The sequence below is a fragment of the Leptonychotes weddellii genome, chromosome X (genome assembly GCF_054177405.1).
Source record: "Leptonychotes weddellii isolate Sample4059 chromosome X, ASM5417740v2, whole genome shotgun sequence".
In the NCBI taxonomy this organism is placed as follows: domain Eukaryota; kingdom Metazoa; phylum Chordata; class Mammalia; order Carnivora; family Phocidae; genus Leptonychotes; species Leptonychotes weddellii.
Window position 1 is genome coordinate 70,717,383 of NC_138385.1, and position 12,945 is coordinate 70,730,327.

A 12,945-nucleotide genomic window follows, 5' to 3' on the forward strand; every position below is an offset into this window, starting at 1 on the left:
GAAGTGACTTTGACTTTATTTCGGGGAAGCAGGGTTGGAATATGATTACAATTTAGTAAACCAACAATTTTATTTGATATTCTACTTAGGATGGACTGTGAGAATAAAAGGTGGATTAGCCTGGAGGATCGAAAAAAGGAGAGTCCCACAATCAGAAGGTCCTATCCAAGCATGGCCCAGAAGGAGATGGAGCTCATGTCCAAGTACCCACCCCTCTTAGCTGAGGGGCAGGAATACCACAGTTTTCAGAAAAGGACCAAAAGGTGCTCTCATGCTAATGACATCAAACATGAGAATCACATCACTGAAGTCCCTGATCCAAGTCCACACTTGAGAAGATGACTTGGCCTCCCACACAACTCACCCAAAGAGACAGAGATAGTTATCAGTGGTATAGTGATAAATGCTTAACATCAGGCTGGGGGGCGGGTGTTGTGATTTGTAGTTTACTGATTTCGGTGATGTAGATATTCCCACCATAGCAGTTTCAAGCTTTTAAGGGGATGTCACTAGCCATGGAATTTGAGAGTGATATATACAACCAGCTCTTGCAATCTGGTGTGAGGTGGTTACATCACCCGAAAAGGCAATCAGTTGAATTTTCACTATATATCAATAAATTGCTATCTTGGCCTATACAGATCAGATCTCAAGAGCCAGGTGACCTCAAGTCCCTCCTTAAGTAGAGGTCCATCCTCAGTATGAACAAGATTGGGTTTTGGAGTACCCCAAGGGGAAGGTCAACCCTGGACTAAGGTAAATCCTCCAAGGTGAAAGGCATAACACACATGATGGCATGGAAAGGCACAACATACCTAACAAAACAGAACGAACCAACAGACAGAAATTCCTGCAAGTTTAATTCTGTATATTAGACTACAGAGTGGTATGAAAGACTGGTGAACAGTGAGTTTGGGGAGCCAAGCTAGGAAAAGACTAAAAAGAGAGGCATGGGGAACTATACTCATGGGGGCACCCTTTGTTGTGGTAGATGCTTCACATACTTTAATTCATTTAGTCATACCTATTCACATATTATCCATTTATACAAAAAAGCCTCAGTGAGAGATCAGGGAGCTGGTATTTGAACCCATGGACTGATTCCCACAGCATATCGCCCTACTACATCATGCTACTTCCATGGGAGAGCTGGGTAATGATGTAAGAACACTCCCTCCCCAATCCTGCCTACTGCCCCTTCAGTCCTCTACATTTACCTGAACCCTCAAAAGGGAGACTATGGAGTTTTTTCTCTCAGGCCTGGCTAGAAAATTCTATTATATCCCTTTGGGATTCATTTCAACAATTGCTAGAAACACTTCCATCTTTTCCTAAACCCATCACACAAATATAGTCCTTATTTTATTTTACTACTTATAATTATAAATTATGATTATAGCCACTACCAAATTTTGTTTAAAATGTCCTAAGTACTGGGGTGCCTGGGTGGCTCAGTCGTTAAGCATCTGCCTTCGGCTCAGGTCATGATCCCAGGGTCCTGGGATCGAGCCCCGCATCGGGCTCCGTGCTCCGCAGGAAGCCTGCTTTTCCCTCTCCCACTCTCCTCCTTGTGTTCCCTCTCTCACTGTGTCTCTCTCTGTCAAATAAATAAATAAAATCTTAAAAAAAAAAAAAAATGTCCTAAGTACTGAAAGGGCACCCTCTTAATCTTTTCTTTTGCAGAGTTAGTGATCATAATCTTTTACTCACCATTCTGAAGTCTTGCTTTCCAACTGTTTATCATTCTTCATGTTTTCCCAAGCCAGACACTCTTCTAAAAGGCATGGCCACTGGTGAATACCATGAGGTTACCCAGTAGCTCTTGTATTCCATACATCCACATATCTATCCAATTATTAGAAAAACTATAGACAATGGAAAAGGAGTTCTCAAAAAAGGAGTATGAATGATTAAGACGGTTAAAAGACTTTTTTAAAAATTTATTTAGGGGCGCCTGGGTGGCCTAGTCATTAAGCGTCTGCCTTCGGCTCAGGTCATGATCTCAGGGTCCTGGGATCGAGCCGCGCATCCTGGGATCAAGCTCCGCATCGGGCTCCCTGCTCGGCGGGAGGCCTGCTTCTCCCTCTCCCACTCCCCCTGCTTGTGTTCCCTCTCTCACTGTGTCTCTGTCAAATAAATAAAATCTTTTTAATAATATAATAATATAAAATAAATAATAAAAAGATTTTATTTATTTATTTGACAGGGAGAGAGAGGGAACACAAGCAGGGGGAGTGGGCGAGGGAGAAGCAGGCTTCCCGCTAAGCAGGCTTTTTATTTATTTATTTGACAGAGACACAGTGAGGACACAAGCAGGGGGAGTGGGAGAGGGAGAAGCAGGCTCCCCGCTGAGCAGGGAGTCCGACGTGGGCCTTGATCCCAGGACTCTGGGATCATGACTTGAGCCGAAGGCAGTCGCTCAACCAACTGAGCCACCCAGGTGCCCCAAATAAATAAATAAAATCTTAAAAAAAATAAAAAATAAAAATTTATTTAATCCTTATTAATATATACAAACATGGTTTGAGGAAGAAAGAAGCAAATATAAAGCTTATTGACATGCAAAAGACACCATTAAGGTGAATACAGGAATTAGAAATGTAACAAAAATCAAGTGTAAATTTAATAGTTTTTTTAAAAAGATTTTATTTATTTATTTATTTGTCAGAGAGAGCGCACGCATGCACAAGCAGGGGAAGCAACAGGTAGAGGGAGAAGCAGGCTCCCCGCTGAGCGGGGAGCCCGATGCAGGACTGGATCCCAGGACCCTGGGACCATGACCTGAGCTGAAGGCAGATGCTTAACCGACTGAGCCACCCAGGCGTCCCACAATAGTCTTTTGAAGCCTATGATTGATTCTGCCCCCTTCACTACTGCCTACCCTAAGCACCTGCTGTATAAATGATTTGCACAGGAGAAGGGGGATTATAATTGATACTGACTTATGAAGACACGTGAGATACCCCATGATGACTTATGGACCTAACCATGAACACTTTGCTAGAGGCTGAAAAGTCAAGCAGGAGCCAGTGAAACCAAGAACCATGCACTTTGGATATCAATAAGCCCACAGAATACCAAGGCCTGAGGACATCTAGATTACACAATATTAAATAAGTGTGTCTGGAGTGGGGGCTGGATTTTTGTCTTGATTGGACTGCCAATCTCTCCCTAAACACAGGGAAACAAAAATGCAGAAATGTTCAAAATTTTCTTCCTCTGCTCCCTTTTACCTGGTTGATCTCTGTTGGTCACTTAAAATTCAGCACAGCCATCACCTCTTATCAGAAGCCTTACTTAACCTTCTCTCCTACTCCCAAGCTGTATAAAATGCCCCTACTAACCTCTACCATAATATTTACCCCCTGTAATTACCTGATTATTTGTACACATCTCCCATGGAAGGCAAGGAGTGTGTCAGGTCTTCTCTTTGTATGTCCAGTACCTAGCCCAGTATTTGATGCCCAACAGCTCAGTGAGCATTTGTTAACGGAACTGGGTAGTATCATTTGCCCAAAGTCACAGAACTGCTATACAGCAAAGGAAGGTTAGGCCCCAGGTCATCTTACTCCTCATCTAGTAAGCTTTCTGTTATATAATGTACTCGAAGAGTCACTCATGAATAAATCAGACAAAATTCCAGAAAATATATTCTATGGACAGACGTTTTATTGATCTCTGAAGGACCAGCAAATGTAAATGGTTTAAATAAACCAATCAAAAGGCAGAGACTGGCAGAGTGGGTTAAAGAAAATGATCCATTTATGTGCTATCTACCACAAGTCACTTCAAATATAAGGAATTAAGTAGGTTGGAAGTAAAAAAATGGAGAAAAAAATAAGGTGCAAACAGTACTCAAAAGAAAGCAGGACTAGCTATATTAGTAACAACAAAAAGGAAATTTCCACAGATGGAGAACATTAAATAATGATAGAAAGGCCAATCTACCAAGAAACAGCAATCTGAAATGTGTATGCACCAAAAAACAAAAAAGCAAAACCAAACAGCTGCAAAATATGTGAAGCAAAAACTGATTGAACTGAAAGGAAAAACAGACAAATCCACAGTTATAATTGGAGACTTCAATGTTCTTTTCTCAACAATTGATAGAACCAATAGACAAAATCAGCAAGGATAAGAAACTCAACAAACACAATCAACCAACAGGATTTAATTGACACTTGTAGAACAGTGCATCCAACAACAGCAGACTACATTCTTTTTAAGCACCTGCAAAAAATATACAAAAACAGACTATAGCTTGGGCCATGAAACAAACTTAAATTTAATAGGATTGATATCATATGGAGTGCATCCTCTGACCACAGTGGAATCAAAGCAGAAATCAATAGAAGATAATAGGAAAATCTCCACACATTTGGTGCATACACATTTTCATGTACTTCTAAATAAGCCATGGGCCAAAGAGGAGGTCTCAAGGAAAATTTTTAACACACACGGAACTGAATAAAAATGAAGATACCACAGCATACCCAAATTTGTGAGGCAGAGCTAAAGCAGTACTGAGAGGGAAATTTATAGCACTAAATGCTTATGTTAGAAAAGAAGAGTCTCAAATCAATAATCTAAGCTCCTACCACCTCAAGAAACTAGAAAAAGGAGGATAACAATCCTTGGTATAGGATACAAAAGTAGATAAAGGTTTGGGAAGAATGAAGGTCAACTTCTATGAAATAGTAACACTGGATAGGTGGGTCAACCACTTAGGCCTGAAGTGGGCAGAGTATCTGGGCAGGAAGACAACCAAACTAATGGACTAGTTTAGGTAAAGGTAGAAATTAAGCTCTGGGCTTTCTACAGCAGCTGACCTGCTTAAAAAATCTCAACAAGACAGAGGAATAGGAATGCAAGCACCATAGGGCACATATTATCAACACATACACATAATCCCACAGAGGGCCCCACTTGAGCAGGTGATTAACACACCAGTGGGATTCTCACCTGTCAGGGCATGCCTAGGAGCAGCCTATCTTACCAGGAATCTAGGTTCTTGAGGGAACATGGCATCTCCTAGTAAAGAAGGTGGTCCTAAGAGAAGACAATAGCTCACCAACATGACCCAGTGGTCCCCCAAGGTCTGAGGGAATAATGATTCAGAAAATGGGTGTGAAGCATGTTACTCAGGTTTATCTAAAAGCTCAGCTTTCAAGGACTTGATTCAGAATTCCAGTCAGAGAGGGGCTTTCCACAGAAACCTAAATAAGCTGACATGCAGCTCCTACAGCCCCAGGAGCTCCAGCTACTGAAGGAGGATGAAAGAGTCAAGAACCTCAGCACAGACATCAGTGTCCTTAACTCATCCAGTTGGTAATGGATGAATGGGTCACCCACATGGGCAGAGTCAGGCATGTCAGTGGTATTAGCAACACTGGGGGCCGTGGGGCAAACAGAGAACAGCCTCAATGGGCTGAAAGCACTAGCAGCCCAGCAAGGACTCTGCCCCAGAGGTCACCAAAAGTGCTAGTAGGAAAGAGAAGAGGAGGTAGATGACACTTGGAGCTCTAGTATACCTAGTCAGGAAAACACAGCAGATACCTCCAGAATAAACTGGCTCTATCTGAAGACTTCCCTGGAAGCTGAAAAACTGTAACAGAGCTAGCAAAAGTCTATGGAGTGACTGTTATCCAGACTCTGGTTTCACCTCCAGGATGATATAGCGCACAGTATTTAGGACAGCTGTATTTCATGGTAGTAATAGATGCAAGAGTGAATATAGTTATAGAACACACACACATATATAGAAAATACATAGGCATGCATAGTACAAAGAGATAATTATTTTCCTCTCACCTAAAACATAAAATTTCCAAATCAAGAGAATAATATTTTTACTCTAAAAATTAACGTGTAGGGGCACCTGGGTGGCTCAGTCAGTTAAGTGTCTGCCTTTAGCTCAGGTCAGGATCCTGGGGTCCTGGGATGGAGCCCCTTATCAGGCTCCCTGCTCAGTGGGAGTCTGCTTCTCCCTCTCTCTCCGCCGTTCCCCCTGCTTGCGCTCTCTCTCTGTTTCTCTCTCTCTCTCTCGCGTGTGCACTCGCACGTTCTCTCTGTCAAATAAATAAAATATTTAAAAAAATTAATGTGTATTGTGCATTTAAAATTGATTGTTTCTAGGAACTCTATGATAGGCGACCCACTTAAGAAGCTTAAATTTCAATGGGTAACATAAGTTAACTTGGGCCTAAAAACATCCTTGAGTGTACGCATAGTACAGATGTGGCTCATTTGGTCCTTGAGATGGAGGGAAGCAGTTGGGAGAAACAGCCCATGGACATCTCAACAGATTTCTGATGCCAGCTGGTAAGGCAGGTCTGGAGGCAAGAGGAAAGGCCAACTATAGGGGTAGGGGTGAGGGGCAATGTCAGGGTTCCTGGTTAGAGTTGGGATTTCCTCTTCATTTAAAAGTGATCAGCCATTTCCTCCCACTAGTCTCAGAGAAACAGCCTTACAAAAGAAGTCTACAGAAAGTCAACTAGGTAATTAGACTTGTAAAAAGCCCAACTCAGAAGCAGGAAAACAAAATTTAAATAATGGCCTTTATCTCTTCTAGCCAAGAAAACCTCCCTAAGCACCTCCCCCCGCAATTGCCTGTCAAGTGACTCCAAATAAAAATCTTCTTCAAATAACTAGATAGAAACAGTTCTGGCTTTTCTTCCAATCAATTTCTCCTGATTTAAAGGGCTAATCTGATTGATTGATTGCTTTTTTTCCCTCAGCTTTACTGAGGTACAATTGACAAATAAAATTGTAATATAAAGTATACAATGTGATTTTATATACATATACATTGTGAAAAGATTCCCACCAAGTTAACACATCCATTAGGTCACATAGATTCTTTTTTTTCTTTTTGTGGTGAAAACACTTAAGTTCTACTCTCTCAGCAGCTTTAAGTATGTAATGCAGTATTGTTAACTACAGTCATCATACTATATATTAGATCCCAGAGCTTATTCAAAGTTTATACCGTTTTACCAACCTCTGCCCATTTCCCCCACTCCTCAGTCCCCGGCAACCACTATTCTATTCTGTTTCTATGAGTTCAACTTTTTAAAAAAAATCATATATTATAAGTGATATACCATGCGGTATTTGTCTTTTTCTGTCTGGTTTATTTCACTTAGCATAATACCCTCCAGGCTCATCTATGTTGTCACAAATGGCAGGATTTCCTGAAGAGCTAACTTTAAAAGTACAATAACAATGTGAAATATTGCTCTAGAACTGAAAATATTTACTATATGTTAATCGAGTAGTACTGTAATCAGTTAATAACTCTTTTACCTATATCTAAGACACTTATTCAAAGAGCAAAGTTTGACTTCTAGCTAACCTTTTCACACAGCTCAGATCACAGGACATTCTAACTCAACTCACTAGACATTATTCTAAACCAGGAGTTAGCAAACTTTTTCTGTAAAGGGCCAGAGAGTAAACATTTTTTTTGCTTTGCAGGCCATTCGGTCTCTGGCTTAACTATTCAACCCTGTCATTGCAGCACGAAAGAAACCATAAACAATATGTAAACAAATGGACAGGGCTGTTTTCTGATTAAACTTCACTTATGGATGCTGAAATTTGAACTTCATATAATTTTCACATATCATGAAATATTCTTCTTTCAATTTTTTCCAGCCATTTAAAATCAGAAAAATCCATTTTTAGCTTGTGGGCTGTATGAAAATAGGTAGCAGGCCAGATCTGGCTGGTAGGCTATAGTGTACCAATCCCTGCTCAAACCAAGACTTGATGCCTCTCAGAAGGAATTTAAAATTTCAGACTTTCCCTGATTAAAAAAAATAGACATGGGGCACCTGGATGGCTCAGTCAGTTAAGCGTCTGCCTATGGCTCAGGTCATGATCCCAGGGTCCTGAGATTGAGCCCCACGTTGGGCTCCCTGCTTAGTGGGGAGCCTGCTTCTCCCTCTCCCCCCTGCTCATGCTCTCTCTCTAGCTATCTCTCTCTCAAATAAATAAAATCTTTTAAAAATAGATAAATAAAAATTAAAAAGTAGATATTTCAAACCAACATCTCACCATAAACTTTTGTTGTTAAAGTTTCAGCTCAAGGAGTAGGAGCAAACTCTGTAAGTGTATAGCAAAATATTAGAGTGGAAAGAGAACTAGAAAATGAACACACAGACCTGAAATTTACTAGGTATGTAAAGCTACAAAATGTAGTTCTTTCTGGAGCTCAATTCCCCCCATCCTGGTCCATTTGCAACAATCTTCCACACTGCATAGTTACAACTATAATTTACTAAACTCATGTTAATTTCTGTCTGAGATATATAGCAAATATTTCTATTTCTATTGTGTGCAGGTCCCTATGAAGCAAAGACACTTTTTTTTTTTTTTTTTTTAAAGATTTTATTTATTTATTTGACAGAGAGAGATAGCGAGAGCAGGAACACAAGCAGGGGGAGTGGGAGAGGGAGAAGCAGGTTTCCCGCGGAGCAGGGAGCCCGATGCGGGGCTCGATCCTAGGACCCTGGGATCATGACCTGAGCTGAAGGCAGACGCTTAATGACTGAGCCACCCAGGCGCCCCAAAGACACTTTCAAAACAAGCCTTTTATCATTATTATTCCAGTTCTATTCTGGAATCTAGAGCCTACTTATGATACCCTGAATAGCCTGAGCAGTGAAAAAACCCAAATAGGATAAACCCGAAAAAATCCATGTCCAGACACATCCAAATCAAATTGCTAAACAAAAAGACAAAGAAAAAAATCTTGAAAGCAGCCAGACAAAAACTTTACATTACAGGAGTACCTATTACCTTTTATAGGGGTACAATAATTTGACATTACAGTGGATTTTTTTTTAGTCAGAAACCATGAAGGTCAGAAGAAAATGGCACATGTTTGAAGTGTGGGGAAAAAAGAACTGTCAACACATAATTCTATATGCAGCAAAACTATCCTCCAGAAATGAGAATTTATAGCCGGCAATCTGCTCTAAAAGAATTGCTATACGAAGTTCTTCAGACAGTTGGAAAATTATAGCAGACAGAGATTTAGAACATTAGGGGCAAAGGAACAGCAACATAAATTGGAAAATATTTGGGTAAATATAATACACTATTCTTCTCTTTAGTTCTTTAAAATATGTTTGACAACTGACAGCAAAAATGATAATGTATGAAGGGATTTTCAATAGGTGTAGATGTAATATAAGAACACTCTAACATAAAGGGTGGAAGGTAAAGGGTAAGGTTTCTGCATTCCTCTTGAAGTGATAAAGTTTTTTTTTTTTAAAGATTTTATTTATTTATTTGACAGAGAGAGACACAGAGCAGGAACACAAGCAGGGGGAGTGGGAGAGGGAGAAGCAGGCTTCCCGCTGAGCAGAGAGCCCGATGTGGGGCTTGATCCCAGGACCCTGGGATCATGACCTGAGCCGAAGGCAGACGCTTAACGACTGAGCCACCCAGGCGCCCCTGAAGTGATAAAGTATTGATACTAAGCAGACTGCGCACAGCTAAATATGTGTATTATAATTCCTAGTGTAACCACAAAAATATGCAGAGATAAACTAAAAAATCAGAGTAGATAAGTTAAAATGGAGCACTAAAAATGTTGAAATAACCCAAAAGAAGGCAGGAAAGTGGAAAAAAGGAAATAACAACAGAGGTTAACACAAAGAAGTAATTAAATGGTAGGCCTAAACCAAGCATATCAATAGTTACATTAAGTGTAATGGTCTAAACATACAATTAAAAGATAAAGAATGTCAGAACAGATATTTAAAATATGACTGAACTACACACTGTCTATAAGAAAATCACTTCAAATATAATGATACAGGTAGGTGAAAAGCGAAAGGATGAAAAAAGATATATAATGCAAACAATGATCAAAAGAAAGAATCCAGAGCAAAGAAAATGACAAGGTTAAAGTGGGATATAGAGAGACATGACATAATGCTAAAAGGTTATTAATTCACCCAAAAGACTTAACAATCCTAAATGTGTACACACCTAACAACGGTGCTTCAAAATATGTGAAGCAAAAACTGTCAGACCTAAAATTAGAAGTAGAAAAATCCACAATTATAGTTGGAGGCTTCAATACTCCTCTCTAATACATAGAACCAGTAGACAGAAAATCAGCAAGAATATATAAGAACTGAACATCATTATCAACCAAGTGGCATTAGCGGACATAATAAAGAACACTCTACCTGACAATAGCAGAATATATATTATTTCAACAAGACAGACCATATCCTAGGTCATAAAACAAGCCTCAAATATAAAAGAATTGAAATTATAAAATAAATAAAATCTTTAAAAAAAAAAGGGGGGTGTGTGCCTGGGTGGCTCAGTCGTTAAGCGTCTGCCTTTGGCTCAGGTCATGATCCCAGGGTCCTGGGATCGAGCCCCACATTGGGCTCCCTGCTCTGCGGGAGGCCTGCTTCTCCCTCTCCCACTCCCCCTGCTTGTGTTCCCTCTCTCACTGTGTCTCTCTCTGTCAAATAAATAAATAAAATCTTAAAAAAAAGAAATTATAAAGAATATGCTCCATGACCATAAAGAAATTAAAACAGAAATCAACAACACAGAGATAAGAGGAAAATTTCCAAATACTTGGATATTAGCTAGCATACCTCTAAATAATCCATGAATCAAAGAGAAACTTTCAAGAGAAATTAGAATATATTCGGAATTAAAGAAAAATGAAAATACAACACAACCCAATTTGTGGGCTACAGCTGAAGCAGTGCTTGGAAGGAAATTAATAGCATTAAATGCTCTTTTAGGGGAAAAAAAAAAGGACTCTAATAAACAATCTACACTTCTGCCTTAGGGAACTAAAAAAGGAAGAACAAAATAAATCCAAAGCAAGAAGAACAAGGAAATAATCTAGATAAAGCAAAAATCAATGAAACTGAAAAACAACAGAGAAACAGAAAAACAACAGACAAAAATCAATGAAAACAAAAGCTGGTTCTTTGAAAAGATCAATAAATTGATAAACCTCTAGCAAGACTGAGAGAGAAAAGAAGACAGAATAGCCATATCAAGAATGAAAGAGGGGATTATCTATGGTGATAGACCCTGCAAACACTGAAAGGATAATAAGTGGATATAATGAATAACTCTACGCACATAAATTTAGACAACTTAAATGGGACATATTGCTCAAAAACCACAAACTACCAAAATTCATTGAAGATGAAACAGACAACCCAAAATAATGCTGTATCTATTAAGGAAATTAAATTCACAGCTAAGGGGCGCCTGGGTGGTTCAGTCAGTTAAGCATCTGCCTTCGGCTCAGGTCATGATCTCAGGGTCCTGAGACTGAGCCCCACGTTGGGCTCCCTGCTCAGTGGGGAGTCTGCTTCTCCCTCTGCCTCTGTCCCTACCCCCTGCTCATGCTCTCTCTCAAATAAATAAACAAAAATCTTTTAAAAATAATAATAAAAACGTACTGAATGGAGCACTGGGTGTTATACGCAAACAATGAATCATGGAACACTACATCAAAAACTAATGATGTAATGTATGGTGATTAACATAACAGAATAATAAAAAAAATAATAATAAAAAGTAAAAGCATCAGGTAATATGTTTTTAAAAAATTCACAGCTAAAAATCTTTTTAAAAAGAAATACCCAGGCTCAGACGGTTTCACTGGCAAATTACAACATACATTTAAAGAAAAAAAAAAACAAAACACCAATTCTGCAAGATCTCTTACAGGGAACAGGAGAGGAGGGAATCCTTCCCAACTCATTTTATCAAGCCCTGATACCAAATCCAGACAAATGCAGTACAAAAAAGAAAACTACAGACCAATGTCTCTCATGAAAATAGAAGCAAACATCCCCAACAAAATATTAGCAAATCTAATAGCAATATATAAAACGCAACAAACAAGTGGGGTTCACCCCAGGATTGCAAGGCAGGTTCAATGTCTGAAAACCAATCAATGTAAACAACCATATTAAGTCTAAAATTCAGCATGCACTCATGATAGAAACTCTCAGCAAACTAGGAATACAGGGGAACTTCCTCAACCAGATAAATGAACTTCAAGATGAAAGACTTGAAGATGGGGGTGCCTGGGTGGCTCAGTCGGTTAAGTGTCTGCCTTCAGCTCAGGTCATGATCCCAGGGTCCTGGAATGGAGCCCTGCATGGGGTTCCCTGCTCAGTGGGGAGCCTGCTTCTCCCTCTCCCTCTGCCTGTAGCTCCCTCTGCTTGTGCTTTCAATAAAATCTTTAAAAAAAAAAGACTCGAAGATGGAACAGGAAAAAGATGTCCTTTTTCACTACTCCTTTAAAAAAAATTTTTTTTTTTTTTAGTATAGCTGACACACAGTGTTATCACACCACTCCTATTAAACATCAGACTAGAAGTCCTGGTCTGTGCAATAAGGGATGGGTGGATGGATGGATATATGGACAGATGCATAAGCAGATAAATGGCATACAGGGGCACCTGGTTCAGTGGGTGGAGCATGTGGCTCTTGATCTTGGGGTTGTGAATCGAGCCCCACTTCGGGTGTAGAGATTACTTAAAAATAAAACCTTAAAAACAATAAATGGCAGGGCAACTGAGTGGCTCAGTCGGTTAAGCGTCTGCCTTTGGCTCAGGTAATGATCCCAGGGTCCTGGGATCAAGGCCCGCATCAGGTTCCTTGCTCAGCAGGTAGCCTGCTTCTCCCTCTGCCTCTGCCACTCCTCCTGCTTGTGCTCTCTGGTCAAATAAATAAATAAAATCTTAAAAAAAATAAATCAGTGGCACCATCCCTACTCCTAAACATGACTTGCTTAGAACATGAACAGACATTTCTGCAAAGAAGACATCCAAATGGCCAACAGACACATGAAAAAGTGCTCAACATCACTCGGCATCAGGGAAATCCAAATCAAAACCTCAATGAGATACCACCTCACACCAGTCAGAATGGCTA

At 39.8% G+C, this 12,945-nt stretch overlaps 1 protein-coding gene across 15 annotated transcripts in view; it reads right to left on the minus strand.

Annotated features, from left to right (window-relative positions):
• JADE3 (jade family PHD finger 3) overlaps window positions 1–12,945 on the minus strand; it is a 137,881-nt gene that overhangs the window by 99,717 nt on the left and 25,219 nt on the right. For 2 of the 15 annotated variants that reach the window (XM_081809342.1, XM_081809350.1), the window contains exon 1: window positions 1,711–1,899. The exons of the other annotated variants lie outside the window; for them this stretch is intronic. The gene's annotated coding sequence lies outside the window, so the exon portion shown is untranslated. Of the gene's footprint in view, window positions 1–1,710; window positions 1,900–12,945 lie in introns of those variants that run through there. 15 annotated transcript variants of the gene reach the window in all.